At 46.1% G+C, this 14,897-nt stretch overlaps 1 protein-coding gene across 1 annotated transcript in view; it reads right to left on the bottom strand.

The window, feature by feature from the left end:
* Nucleotides 1-7,627, bottom strand: part of MYLK3 (myosin light chain kinase 3) — a 47,426-nt gene extending 39,799 nt beyond the window's left edge. The window contains 1 exon segment of the mRNA XM_029075376.2: nt 7,499-7,627. The gene's annotated coding sequence lies outside the window, so the exon portion shown is untranslated.
* Nucleotides 7,628-14,897: the final 7,270 nt, after the last annotated feature.

Below are 14,897 nucleotides of genomic sequence, written 5' to 3'. Positions count from 1 at the left end.
TAGCACTGATGGGTTGATGTGCTAGGGTGAAGGTGTCTTGATAAAACCCAGAACCTTTTGTGGCCTTCATCCTACTTCTAGATTGCCAAGAAATTGGGTCTGAGCTAATGGCTAATTTCTGCCCAGGATGAGGGCAGCAAATGTTAGGGAATGTGTGCTCTGAGCATTCAAGGAGGTGTTTAATGGAACACCAGAGGCCACATCTCTCAATGAAGAAGCAGTGTGGCTTACAGGGTAGAGCATGGGCGTGGGAGTCAGAAGGACCTGGGTTCCAATCCCAGCTCTGCCATTTGCTATGTGACTTTGGGCAAATCACAGCTTCTCTGTGCCTCAGTTCCCTCATCTGTAAAATGGGGATTAAGATTGTGAGCCCCACATGGGACAAGGGCTCTGTCCAACCTCAGTGCCTAGTACAGTGCCTGCCATACAGTAAGCACTTAATAAATACCATTTTAAAAAATGGTTCATCCCCTCACCTTCTTTTAAATAATCCAGAGGGGGAAGGGAGAAGCAGTGATGCTTGGAATAGCAATGGAGTGGCCAGGAATGCCCAATCAATCATATTTATTGAGTGCTTCCCGTGTGCTGAGCACTGTACTGGGTAGGTGGGAGAGTTGAAATATAACAGAGTTGGTAGGCACGTTCCATGCTCACAGTGAGCATTCAGTCTAGAGGGGGAGACATTTGTATAAATAAATTACGGGTATGTACGTAAGTGCTGTGAATTAAGGGAGCAGATCCAAGTGCAAGGGCGACACAGAAGGGAGTGGGAGAAAAGGAAATGAGGTCTCAAAGTAGATGTGCTTTCAAAAAATCTTTCAAGGTAGGGAGAGTGATCGTCTATCAGATATGAAGAGGGAGGGCGTTCCAGGCCAGTGGCAGGATGTGGGCGAGAGGTCGGCGATGAGATAGACAAGATCAAGACACAGTGAGGAGGTTAGCATTAGAGGAGCGAAGTATGTGAGGTGGGTCGTATTGGGAGAGCAGCGAGGTAAGGTAGGAGGGGGCAAGGTGATCGAGTGCTTTAAAGCCGATGAGGTTCTGTTTGATGAGGAGGTGGCTGGGCAACCAAGAACTGGAGTTCCTTGAGGAGTGGGGAAACATGGACTGAACATTTTCATAACAAATGGAGTGGGGAGGGACAGGAGGCAGGGAGGTCAGCAAGGAGGCTGATGCAGTACTCAGAGCTGGATAGGATAAATGGTTGGATTATTCATTCATTCAATCATATTTATTGAGCGCTTACTGTGTGCAGAGCACTGTACTAAGCACTTAGAATGTACAATTTGGCAACAGATAGAGACAATCCCTGCCCAACAATGGACTCACAGTCTAAGGCACCAATACCATCAAAATAGATAAATAGAATCATAGATCTATACACATCATTAATAAAACAGAGTAATAAATAATATATACAAATATACACAAGTGCTGTGGGAAGTGGAAAGGGGTAGAGCAGAGGGAGGGATTGGGGGAATGGGGAGGGAAGAAGGGGCAGAGGGAAAGAGAGGGCTCAGTCTGGGAAGGCCTCCTGGAGGAGGTGAGCTCTCAATAGGGCTTTGAAGAGGGGAAGAGAGTTAGTGGGGCGGAGGTGAAGTGGGAGTGCATTCCAGGTCAGTGGTAGGACTAATGTGGTAGAAGTTTGGTTGGAGAGGAAAACGTGGATTTTAGCAATGTGAAGGTTGAACTGACAGGATTTAATGACAAAATGAAAACAATATATGGGTTGAATGAGAGAGATGAGTGGAGAATAATGCTAAGGTTACTGGTTTGTGAGACAGGAAGGATGGCCGTGCCGATCAGTGACAAGAAAGTCAGGGGAGGACAGGGTATGGGTGCGAAGATGAAGAGTTCTGTTGTGGACGTTAGGTTTAAGGTGTGGGCGGAACATCCAAGTACCTCTTATGGATAACAGAACCCAAGACACATATGACATAGTACATGATACACTGGGCAGGCAACATAACAGAACGATGTCACGCACAACGTTCTGTGGAAGTTCATCTGAGTCCATCAAACTTGTAATTTATGTACATAGCTGTAACATTTTATATTAATATCTGTCTCTTCCTCTAGACTGTAAGCTCATTGTGGGCAAGGAATGTGTCTGCTTATTGTTATATGGTTCTCTCCCAAGTGCTTAATAGAAAGAGCCCGGGCTTGGGAGTCAGAGGTCATGGGTTCTAATCCCCGGCTCCACCGCTTGCCAGCTGTGTGACTTTGGGCAAGTCACTTCACTTGTCTGGGTCTCAGTTCCCTCATCTGTAAAATGAGAATTAAAACTGTGAGCCCCATCTGGGACAACCTGATCACCTTGTATCCCCCCAGCGCTTAGAACAGTGCTTTGCTCAAAGTAAGCACTTAACAAATACCACTGTTATTATTACTGTTCTCCGAACACAGTAAATGCTCAATATGATTAAATGAATGAATGAAAAATGAAGAGAGTTTCCACTTGCTCCAGGGGCCAGGCCTCCCCTAACATAAGCACCGTTTCTTTGCCCCACCTTGGCTAGCAAACTGACACCCCCAAGGACTGGTTGCTTTGCTATCAAGGGTATATATTGAGCATTTTCATTCATTCAATCATATTTATTGAGCGCTGTGTGCAAAGCACTGTACTAAGTGTTTGGGAGAGCACTTCCCTCAACAAACACATTCTCTGCCCATAATGAGCTTAAAGTCTAGAAAACTGTACTAAGCACTTGAGTGTAATAGCTGTAACTTATTTATATTAACATCTGTCTCCCCCTCTAGACTGTAAGCTCATTGTGGGCAGGGAAAGTGTCTGTTCTATTGTACTCTCCAAAGCGCTAAGTACAGTGTTTTACACACAGTAAGTGCTAAATAAACACAAGTGAATGAATGAAGGAATGCAGTAGAGTTAGTAGACCCATTCCCTGGCCACTACGAACTTATGCACCCCAAAATATAATTCAACCTGTGGGAATAGGACCCTCATGTCCCAGTAGTTCTGATTGACTGGTTGGTGTTCGTTAAAGACATTGAGATTAGTCAAACCCTTGGCAGGGCTATTTGAGTGGCAGATGGAGGTCACTGGGAGTCAGGAAGCCACCTTGGTCAGGAACTGATCTTTCACCCAAGTGGAACAAGGAGGACATTTCTCTCTTGGGATGTGGCTGAGTAAATAAATTAAATAAAATATAAAGTAAATGAATTATGTATTCATTTTAGCATTTCTCTCCCCCTCTAGTCTGTAAGCTCATTATAGACAGGGAACATTTCTTCTAATTCTGTTGTATTGTACTCTCCCGAGTGCTTAGGACAGTGCTCTGCACATAATAAGCACCCAATAAATGCCAATGATTGATCAAATATTGTTTCCCAGAAGCAGAGCAGCAGCCTTCCCAGACTTCCATCACCACAGGGTTTCTCTAGAAGCAGCATGATGTAGTGGATAGAGCATGGGTCCAGGACTCAGAAGGAATCTGCTGTGTGACCTTGGACAAGTCACTTCACTTCCCTGTGACTCAGTTACCTCATCTGTGAAATAGGGATTGAGACTGTGAACACCACTTGGGACAGGGACTGGGTCCAACTCAATTTGCTTGTATCCACTCCAGAGCTTAGTACAGTATCTGGCACATAGTAAGCGCTCAACAAGTACCATAAAAAAGACAGGAGTAAAATAAGTTACAGACTAGGGAAGGAGCAGAGTTTAAGGATATGAACATAAGTGCTATGGGGTTGAGGTGGGGGGAGCATCAGAATATGGGGAATATGGTCTTAAGTGCAGGGGTGATGCAGAAAGGAGGGAGAAAAAGGAGGTGAGATGAGAGGTTAGTCAGGGAAGGCTTCATGGAGGAGATATGATTTTAGTAAGATTTTGAAAACGGGGAGGAAGCTGGTCTGTCGATATGATGGGAGAGGGAATTCCTAGTGGAGATATGAGCAAGGGATTGAAAGTGAGAGAGATGAGATAGAGGTACAGTGAGTAGGTTGGTGTAAAAGCCACGAAGGGTGTGGGCTGGGTTGTAGAGGGAGAGGAGCGAAGGGTAGGAGGAGCTGGCTGAGTACTTTAAAGCCGATAATGAGGAGTTTCAGTTTGATATAGAGATGAATAGACCACAGTCAGAGGTTTTGGAGGAGAGAGATGTGTGCACAATTTTTTTTTGGAAAAATCATCTAGACAACAGAGTGAAGTATAAACTGGAGAGAGGAGAGGCTGGAGGCAAGGAGATCAGTGAGGAGGCTAATTCAGCAGTAGTCACTGAGGCTGAGGGCGTGGGATCTTCCAGGGAGAAGAAGGGACTTGACCATTCCTTGCTCCTGACCTAGAGGATGTCCTTCTCCTCCCCCAACATCCACTCCAGGACTGCAGACATTCCGGGAGTGGTCCCTATTCAGAAGAAACTTCAAACAAGCGGGAACTGAAGGAGCAGATTCCGAAACAAGACCAGACCCTGAAAATGATGGCTGCAACCAGAGGTCAAAGGGCAGTCGTCATGGTCACATGGCACAGAAGAGTCTGATAGTCAGGCATCAATCTTCTAAGCCACCCTTTCACTCAATCACCTTGCCCCCTCCTACCTTACCTACCTTACCTTACCTTGCCCCCTCCTACCTTACCTATCTTACTTTACCTTGCCCCCTCCTACCTTACCTACCTTACCTTACCTCACCTTGCCCCTACCTACCTTACCTTGAACACAGCCCGCTCACTTTACTCCTTTAATGTCGACCTACTCGACTATCTCGCTGTCAACATCTCACTCCCAACCTGCCTCTGGCCTGGAATGCCCTCCCTCTTCATAACTGAGACAATTACTCTCCCCTGCTTCAAAGCTTTATTGAAGACACATCTCCTCCAAGAGGCCTTCCCTGACTAAGCCATCATTTCCTCTTTTCCCACTCCCTTTTAAGTCTCTCTAATTTGCTCCCTTCATTCACCCGTCCCTCAGTCCCACAGTACTTATGTATATATCCATAATTTATTTATCCATGTCCATCTCCCCCTCTAGTCTTTGAGCTCTCTGAGGCTAGGGAACGTGTCTACCAACTCTGTCATATCGTACTCTCCCAAGCACTTAGTATAGTGCTCTGCGCACAGTAAGCACTTGATAAATACAGTTGATTGACTGATGAAAAGCCTTCTACTGTGAACAGCATCAACTTTAAATACAAGAGACAACTTTATGAACACAGATACTCCCATATGCTTAGCTATTGTGGTGTAGCTCTTATGTGAGCCGGTGGCCCAATGGAGAAGATGTAGGTCAGAAGACCCAAGTTTTGGTTCCACCACCAGCCTGCTCTGTGACCTTTGGCAACTCACTTCATCTCTCTGGGCCTCAGTTTCCTCACCTGCACAATGGGGTTAAGATTGGAGAAGCAGCATGGCTCAGTGGAAAGAGCATGGGCTTTGGAGTCAGGGCTCATGAGTTCGAATCCCAGCTCTGCCACTTGTCGGCTGTGTGACTGTGGGCAAGTCACTTAACTTCTCTGTGCCTCAATTCCCTCATCTGTAAAATGGGGATCAAGACTGTGAGCCCCACGTGGGACAACCTGATTCCCCTATGTCTACCCCAGCGCTTAGAACAGTGCTCGGCACATAGTAAGCGCTTAACAAATACCAACATTATTATTATTATTATACCTGCTCGTCCTACCTCTTAGACGGCGAGCTCCTCCTCGGGGATCGTGGCTGCTCTGATTAACCTGTATCTACCCCAGCACTTAACACAACACTTTTACACACAGCCAGCATTAATATCATTATTATATGGGAGAGATTTCCAGAGCTCATTCACTTGACAAGAAAAAAAATCATGAAAAATTGCCTAGCAACAAGGTTGAAATTTGCCTGCCTACCATGCAAACCAGCACCAACTATCTCTTCTATAAACCAAGTCTGGTTCTCATTCTGCTTTGGGAAAGTAAATGAATCCAGACCATTTCACCGCCTACAGGATTTCCAACCTCCAAGCCGTATCCTGTAGCTTTGTCGACAGGCTGTTCCCCCTAATGGAAAAAGTACGGGCTTGGGAGTCAGAGGACCTGGATTTTTTTTTTTCTGAGGCATTTAGTGTTGGTGTAGATACAAGTTAATATGTTTGATCACAGTCTCTGTCACACATAGCGCTTAGAACATAGCATCACCGCTTAGATCAGTGCTCAGCACATAGTAAGAGCTTAACAAACACCATTATTATTATTACATAAGAGTCTCGGTCTTAATTCTCATTTTCCAGTGCGGTAACTGAAGCACAGAGAAGTGAGGTGACTTGCCCAAGGTTACACAGGAGACAAGTGGAGGAGCAGAATTAGAACACAGGTTCTTTGAACTCCCGAGACAGTGGTCCTACCTACAAGGCCACACTGCTTCAGGTTCTAATCGTGGCTCTGCCACCTGCCTGCTCTGTAGCAATGACCAAGTCACTTAACTTCTCTGTGCCTCCGTTTCACCATCTTTACAATGGGGATTTAATACCTGTTCTCTCTCCTACTTAGACTGTGACCTTTATGTGGACCAGGGGCTGGGCCAGGCATGATTATCTTTCTACCCAGTGTTTAGTTCAGTGTTCAGCTCATAGAGTAAGTGCTTAACAAATACCACAATTATCATTACCTGAACCAAGAAAACCCAGCCGTCACACTTAGGTCCCCTAATGCTAACCTCACTGTGTCTCAATCTCATCTGTCTCACTGCCAACCTCTCCCCGACATCCTATCTCTGGCCTGGAAAGCTCTCCCTCCTCATATCCAACAGACAATTACTCTTCCCCTCTTCAAAGCCTTATCGAAGGCACATCTCCTCCAAGAGGCTTTCCCTGACCCTCCTTTCCTCTTCTCCCACTCCCTTCTGCATCACCGTGACTTGCTCCCTTTATTCATCTCCCCCTACCCAGTCTCACAGAGCTTACGTACATATCTGTATTTTATTTATATTAATGTCTGTCTCCCCTTCTAGACTACAACTCATAGTGGGCAGGGAATGTGTCTGATTAGTCTTATGCTGTACTGTCCCGACTGCTTAATACAGTGTTCTGCACACAGAAAGTGTTCAATAAATATAATTGACTGATACCAATGTCCATTCAAGGGCTCGCTCTTCTGTGCCTCACACCTGGAATTCCAAAGTCTCCCGAGCAGACGAGTGGGGGCTTTCTTAGCCAATGTCCCACAGCACCCAGGGAGCTCAGTCTGGAGAGGCAGGAGGACCTGGCTTTCTCCTCCCTCTCCCCTCGCCTCCCCCTCCAGCACACTCCCCTCAGCAAATCTGGCTCCAATCCACTAGTCTGTCCCGGTTAGTTTAATAACTCCAAGCAGAACCCAGTGAGACGCCCGAGATGACACTCTAAAGCAGGGTCAGAGGTCATTCGCCTAGCCCTCCCTTGCCCTAACAGGATGGCCTAGGAAGGAAAAAGAGAGAAGATGTGCAGACTAGTTTCAGAGGGTAGTGATTTAGGTTGGTTTTCCCTCACGCAGAGTCTTCCAACCGGTTTGGGGGAGGGGGAAAAAAAGCTGCCCTTACCGTGAACCTCTGTGCGTAATCGGATCCCCGGGGTCTCCCTGGGCTCAGGTGCGTGGCCGGTGTCCGGTACAAAGTTCTCATTCCTGCCGCGGTGATGCGGGTTATTTATTTTGCTCCGATGACCGCCACCACCCGGAGAACCTGGAGTTTTTGGAATGAGGCAGCGGAGCTCGGCTAGGTTGCACAGGAGAATTCAGCCAGAAAGATAAGCCTCTTATCGAGCCTTACGCTAGGCATTCCGAGTGTTGCACTTTTTTTAATCGGCTGAGTTGGGTGTTATCAGTTTCCCTGTAGCCTACTTCCTGTGCTGCTGATAGGAGTTGCTGTCAAGGAGTCTGCTTGTCAAACAGACTCGGTAGAAAACACAAAGTTCTAGCGAGGTTTCCCCATCCCCCTACCTCCAGAGACCCATTCACAATAGCCCTAACCTGCCTTTGATTGGTCTAGATTTAAGACCACACCGTCATTAAATTTCTTGTCTATGCTATTTATTAAGCTCTATGTGCCAGTTGCTGTACTAAGCACTGGAGTAGATACAGCATTTAATTCAGTGCCTGGCACATGGTAAGTGCTTAACAAATGCCAGAATTATTATTATTATTATTGTTACACAGTCTAATCAGGTTGGACACAGTCCATGCCCCCCATTAGACTCACTGTCTAAATCCCTGTTTTACAGATGAGGTAACTGAGGCACAGAGAGGGGAAACACTTGCCTAAGGTCACATAGCAGCAAGTGAAGTAACCAGAATTAGAACTCAGTCCTTCTGCCGCCCAGGCCTATACTCTATCCATTAGGCCACATTGCTTCTCTTTCGTAGTTAGAGAAATGGATTGGCGTGATGCAAATCAATCCATGCAGGTCCAATGACACCCGCAACTCATTAAATTAAAGGAGTAAATTATTTGCTGTACAAATGATCCTGTGTCTGGCTCTGTTTGGCAGCTCGAACTCTGTCCTTGGTCTTCTATTTGGCAGCACTTCCTGTTTCTCTCTAGAATTGGTATTCAGATCTCCGTTGTCCCTGCTGATGACATTAGAAGGCTGCAATCTGCCATTTATTCTTAAGGGTCACCCTTGCCAACCACCCCAGGTTTCAGAGATAAATTATTGGGGCAATGCATGAGAAACAAAAACAGATAAGAACCAGATGCATTACTCTGAGAAACACAGAGAGAGAAAGAAAGGGAGAAAGAGAGAGAAAGTGAGATCCTCGGGATCTCTCTCAATCTTCATTAAACCAATTCCCCTCTTCCTTAGGCCTAATTCTTCTTCCTTCAGAGGGGCAGAGAACTGGCTACCAAGTTGTCTGTGTACAGTACTTCACAAGCCCAGGGAAGCTGAAGGGAGTCGCGCTCGGACTACTTGGGTGTCTCAAACAACCATCTGCAGAAATTTTAAAAGCCCTCACAATTGAAACAGAAGAAAATCCTCCACGGGGTTGTTTGTCCTTATTATTTATGGTATTTATTAAGTGCTTACTATGTGGCAGGCATTACTAAGTGCTGGTGTAGATACCGGCTGATTAGACACAGTCCGTGTCCCATGTGGGGCTTTCAGGCTTAATCCCCATTCTACAGATGAGGAAGCTGAGGCCCACAGAAGTGAAGTGACTTGACCAAGGTCACACAGCGGACAAGTGGTGAAGCTGGGATTAGAACCCAGATTCTTCTGACACCCAAGTCCATGCTCTATCCACTAGACCATGCTGCCTATTTAACCACAGATGGTCTCATTGGATGCTGCTGAAGGAAATCTGGACCGGAGCCTGGGACCAGGCACCCATCCCCCTCCGCCCCCAGCCCTGCAGGGGGGAGAAGGCTAAATACGGATGTGGCGGTAAAGTGACCCTCACTGACACCCACCTTTCCCCGATGGAGGCAGCGGCAGCGACATCCAGACTCAACAGAGCAGCTCCGGTTACACCGCGGAAGACCAAGGCCCAAGCCTGGAATCTTCCGAAGAGCCTCCAGAGCAAATCCTGTGACCCTGTGAGGCGTGATGCTGCCGAGTCACAGGATGGAGGCCCACCCTGCCTGACAGCCAAGTCCAAACCACCCACTCCAGGCAGCTGTTACCCCTTTGGGGGCCGTTGGCTCGTGATGTCCCTCTGGGAAAACAACTCTTTCTTCCCAGGGCACTAGACTGGCCTGAAAAAACCTCCATCAGCCAACAAATGAGGTGCAGAGGAGCAGTGTGGCCTAATGGAAAGAGCATAATCCGGCAGGGTCAGAGGACTTTGGTTCTCTCTGCCAACCCCTCACCCACATCCTGCCTCTGGCCTGGAACTCCCTCCCTCCTCATATCCGAGAGACAATTACTCTCCCCCATTTCAAAGCCTAATTGAAGGCACATCTTCTCCAAGAGGCCTTCCCTGATTAAACCTTCCTTTTCTCTTCTCCCGCTCTCTCCTGAGTCACCCCGACTTGCTCCCTCTATTCATTCCCCATCCCAGTCCCACGGCACTTAACATACCTAGTCTGTAGTTTATTTATTTATATAAATTATGTTGCCAAATTGTACTTTCCAAGCACTTAGTACAGCGCCCTGTACAAAGTAAGCGCTCAATAAATACGATTGAATAAATGAATAGATAATTGTCTCCCCCTCTAAGCTTTAAGCTTGTTGTGAGCAGGGAATGTGTCTGTATTTTTATATTGTACTCTCCCAAGCGCTTAGTACAGTGCCTTGCACTCAGTAAGTACTCGATAAATATGATTGAGTGAATGAATGAAAGTTCTAATCCTGACTGGAAAAAGCACAAACTGAGGAGGTCAGAGCTCCTACCTGGGTTTCAATCCCAACTTGGCCATTTGCCTGCTGGGCAATCCACTTGATTTCTCTGTGCCTCAGTTCCACCATCTGGATATTGGGGATTCAATATCTGTTCTCCCTCTTAGACTATGAGCCTCATGTGGAACAGAGACTGTCCAATCTGATTATCTTATACTTACCCCAGCACTTAACACATAGCAAACACCTTATAAATCTGACATTATTGAGATGAGATAGAGGCCTAGCACTTCTGTCTGGTTACAACAGTTTCACCTGTGTACACACCTGGCTGTCATCACCACCCTTAAATTATACTTTGTTATTTATTCATCATCAGTGGTATTTGTTGAGCATTTATTATGTGCTGAGCACTGTACTAAGCATTTGGGACAGTACAGAGTTGGCAGACATGTTTCTTTCCCACAACAAGAGGAAAACCAAGTCCCCCTCTTCTCCCCTCCCTGCCAATTCACCTCTGCACCTGGATGCTCCATTGAATGTATTTTCTGAAATCAGTAAATATGATGGCAGAATTCACTTGTCAGCTGTGTGACTGTGGGCAAGTCACTTAGCTTCTCTGTGCCTCAGTTACCTCAGCTGTAAAATGGGGGTTAACTGTGAGCCTCACGTGGGATGACCTGATGACCCTGTATCTACCCCAGTGCTTAGAACAGTGCTCTGCACATAGTAAGCACTTAACAAATACCAACATTATTATCTCTTTCTGGAATGCAGATTTTAAGATGGCATCTGTTGCCAGGGAAAGTTAAAAAAAAAAAACCCTACTCTGTTACCTCAAATGTCAATCCCCAATCTTCAGGGTCCAACCAGACCCCTTCTACAGTATATTTAGAGGACAAAAGAATGGAGAGTGACTGAGAAATAGAGCAATATGCTAGACAATCCACTGTGTTGTTTCTGTATTCACTTGAGCAAAAGCCTCAGAGCAGATCTGGGCCAACCTCTATCTCTTAAATAAGATGAAGCCAAAGTTATCAGAGCTGTCCAAGTTGATCTGGGGAAGAACTCCACCTCCCAAACCCCAATCCTTTTCATCCATCATGTTTTCCTTCACTGGATGAGCTGGTGATCCCCAGTTAAAAATGAGAAGCAGCATGGTCTAGCAGGAAGAGCAAAGGCCTAGTAGTCAGAAGGACCCGGGTTCTAATCCTGACTCTACCACTTGTCTGGTGTGTGACCTTGGGCAAGTTACTTCACTTCTCTGTGCCTCAGTTCCCTCATCTGTAAAATGGGGATTAAGACAGTGAGCCCCTGGAAGCCCCAAAGCACTCTGTACATATCAGTTATTTGTTTTGTTTGCATACCTCTCTATCCTCTAAGTTCCTTGTGGGTCAGAATATGTCTGTCAATTCCGCTATACTGTACTTTCCCAAGTGCTTAGTACAGTGCTCTGCACAGAATAAGCACTCAATAAATACGTTTGACTGACTGATTGAACTGACCTTCCGTTTGGTCCCAGTGATCCTAAAGTCCTGGGCAAAAGGGAAGGGGCGGGGAAACACTGAACTGTGATCGAGAATTTGGCTCGGAAGGTTTCAGTTTCCTATTATCTGGTTAGATCTTTCCCCTTACCCAGCTTGCAAACTAGAAGTGAAATTGATGGCCACCACCATTCCCTGGATTCAGTTCAGTATCGCTGAGTCGATTCAATCCACTGACTCTATCAGTTTATCGATCCATTGCTGCACAAAATGATTCCACTCTGGGCTCCAGCATCTAAAATGCCTTCCAACCAGGGTCAATCAATCAATCAAGTCAGCAAAGGCCAAAAGAATCATGCCTTTTCATTCTCCTTTTACCCACTCAATGAGTGGGAATCAGACAACAGCCAAGTGTAAGAATCCAGCCTCCTCTGTATTAATAATGGGTTATTTGTTAAGCGTTTACTATGTGCAGAGCACTGTTTTAAGCGCTGGGGTAGATACAGGGGAATCAGTTTGTCCCACATGAGGCTCACAGTCTTAATCTCCATTTTACAGATGAGGTAACTGAGGCACCGAAAAGTTAAGTGACTTGCCCACAGTCACACAGCTGACAAGTGGCAGAGTCGGGATATGAACCCATGATCTCTGACTCCCAAGCCCGGGGTCTTTCCACTGAGCTATGCTGTAATCTGTCCAGAACACCACCAGACCCCTCAGAGTTCTCGGAGGGACTGTGAAACTAATCTGATTTTATCACTCATTTGGATTTATTAAGTGCATACAATGTGCAGGGCACTGTATCAAGCGCTTGGGAGAGTACAACACAACAATAGAACAGACACATTCCCTACCCACAATGAGTTTATAGTCCAGAGGGACAGACAGAGACCCTCATGCTTGGCACTTTCCCCACAGTTGACTATTTTGGAGTCAGTTTTACAAAATATTTCTTCTTCTTCACAAGTCAACTAAGATTCCATTTTGGCTTGGCTAAGGAAAAAGAGGCAGGGACGGGGAGGAAGCAGAGCAGTGTCTTGTTGGACAAAAGCACTGCAAAAAACCCACAAAGACAGAAAAACAGGAGATCCAATCACCTTGAAGGATGACCGGCAGGATTTTCATTCTGATGAATGAACGCAGAAGCAGCAGAGTCTAGAGGTCAGAGGACCTGGGTCCTAACCCTGGCTTTGCCACATGACTGCTGTGTGACCTTGGAAGAATTACTTTGACTTTTCTGTGTCTCCGGGTTCCCTTATCTGTAAAATGGGGATTCAAGATGATAATCTTGTATCTTTCCCAGTGTTTAGTATAGAGCCTGGCACATAGTAAGTGCTTAACAAATACCATAATATGCCTATATAATATATATATGCACACTGCAGGTCAAAAATCAGAGCCATCCAGAGAACATTAGATTAAAGGAGATTGGATTCCAAGAGATCTGCATACTTCTGGTTTCCACCCACTTATGCTGCCCTCTTCTTCCTAATATCCAGGCTTGAGGGTCCCACCTGTGCTACAGGCTGTGTGGAGGCAACACTGAGTCCACTGAAGGCCAGATGTTGGTCTGAGACATGGTTTTCTGTTTGTGACTTTCTCCATAGGAATCTCCCAGACCCCAACTTATCCCACCTTACCTCCCCCTCTAGGATTTGGCTCAATACCTGCTCAGGCCGGCCTGCCCATGGGATCCTTCAAATTAGGAGAAGCAGCAAGGCGCATTGGATAGAGCATGGGCCTGGGAGTCAATAGGTCATGGGTTCTAATCCCCCTCTGCCACTTGTCTGCTCTGTGACCTTGGGCAAGTCACTTCACATCTACGGCCTTCAGTTACCTCATCTGTAAAATGGGGATTGAGAATGGGCACTCTATGTGGGAATGGGGCTGTGTCCAACCCGATTTCCTTGTGTCCACCCCAGACCTTAGTACCCTGCCTGGCACATAGGAAGCGCTTGACAAATACCACAATTATTATTATCATTAATAATAATAAATTCCAGACACAGACATTAGTAGTTGACACAGCCAAAAACACTAATAAGGAAACCTGACCTGGGAGAAACTCCTTTCCTTCTGATACCCAGGATCATTGTGGGAAGAAAGTTAACAATGTTCTTACTAGAGTGCTGTTGCTCGTGAAAAAGATGGCAGTGAGAAGATGTTGCGGCAAGGGAGGGAAGATGGGCACAGGGCTAGCCAACCCCTGGAAAAGGGTCCAAATCTCCCCTACAGCTTTCTGGGCCGGGGGGTGGTCACGTACTACTGCAAATTTCCAGCTTCCATCTTTTTTTTTTTATGGTATTTGTTAAGCACTTACTATGCACCAGCCACTGTACTAAGCACTGGGGTAGATACAAGCTAATCAGGTTGGACACAGCCCCTGTTCCACATGGGGCTCACAGTCTTAATCCCCATTTTACAGATGAGTTACTAAGGCGTAGACAAGTAAAGTGACTTCGTGACTTCCCCAAGTTCACACAGCAGACAAGTGACAGAACTGGGATTAGAAGCCAGGTCCTTCTGACTTCCAGGCTCATGCTCTATCCACTAGGACAAGCTGCTTCACCAGCTGCTAGTGATCAAAATAATAATAATAATGTTGGTATTTGTTAAGTGCTTACTGTATGTCAAGCACTGTTCTAAGCACCAGGGTAGATACAAACTAATTAGGTTGGACAAAGTCCCTGTCCCACATGGGGCTCATAGTCTTAATTCCCATTTTACAGATGAGGTAACTGAGGCCCAGAGAAGTCAGATGACTTGTCCAAGGTCACACAGCAGACAAGTGCCATCAGGATTAGAACCCAGGTCCTTCTGACTCCCAGGCCTGTGCTCTATCCACTAGACCACACTGCTTCACCGCCTATTGGTGATCAAGAGATGGTAAGGGCTGTTGGGGCAGGGCACCATAACCCCTCCCCAGCATAGGCCCACCACCTAAGCGATAGAATTTTCATACTAAACAACTGTTTTGGGACTTTTTCTTTTCCTAGAGTTGTGTTGCAGCCTGATTCATTCATTCATTCAGTCGTACTAAGCAATTTGGAGAGTACAGTATAACAGCAAAACACATTCCTTGCCCGCAATGAGCTTATAGTCTAGAGGGAGAGAAAATTAGTGTAAATAAATAAATTACAGATAAATCATATAAATTACAGAGCCAATTAATAAGTGCTGT

The sequence above is a fragment of the Ornithorhynchus anatinus genome, chromosome 11, assembly GCF_004115215.2.
Source record: "Ornithorhynchus anatinus isolate Pmale09 chromosome 11, mOrnAna1.pri.v4, whole genome shotgun sequence".
Classification (NCBI taxonomy): Eukaryota; Metazoa; Chordata; class Mammalia; order Monotremata; family Ornithorhynchidae; genus Ornithorhynchus; species Ornithorhynchus anatinus.
Note: the sequence above shows the minus strand (reverse complement) of the source record. Positions and strands in the feature narration are given on the sequence as shown.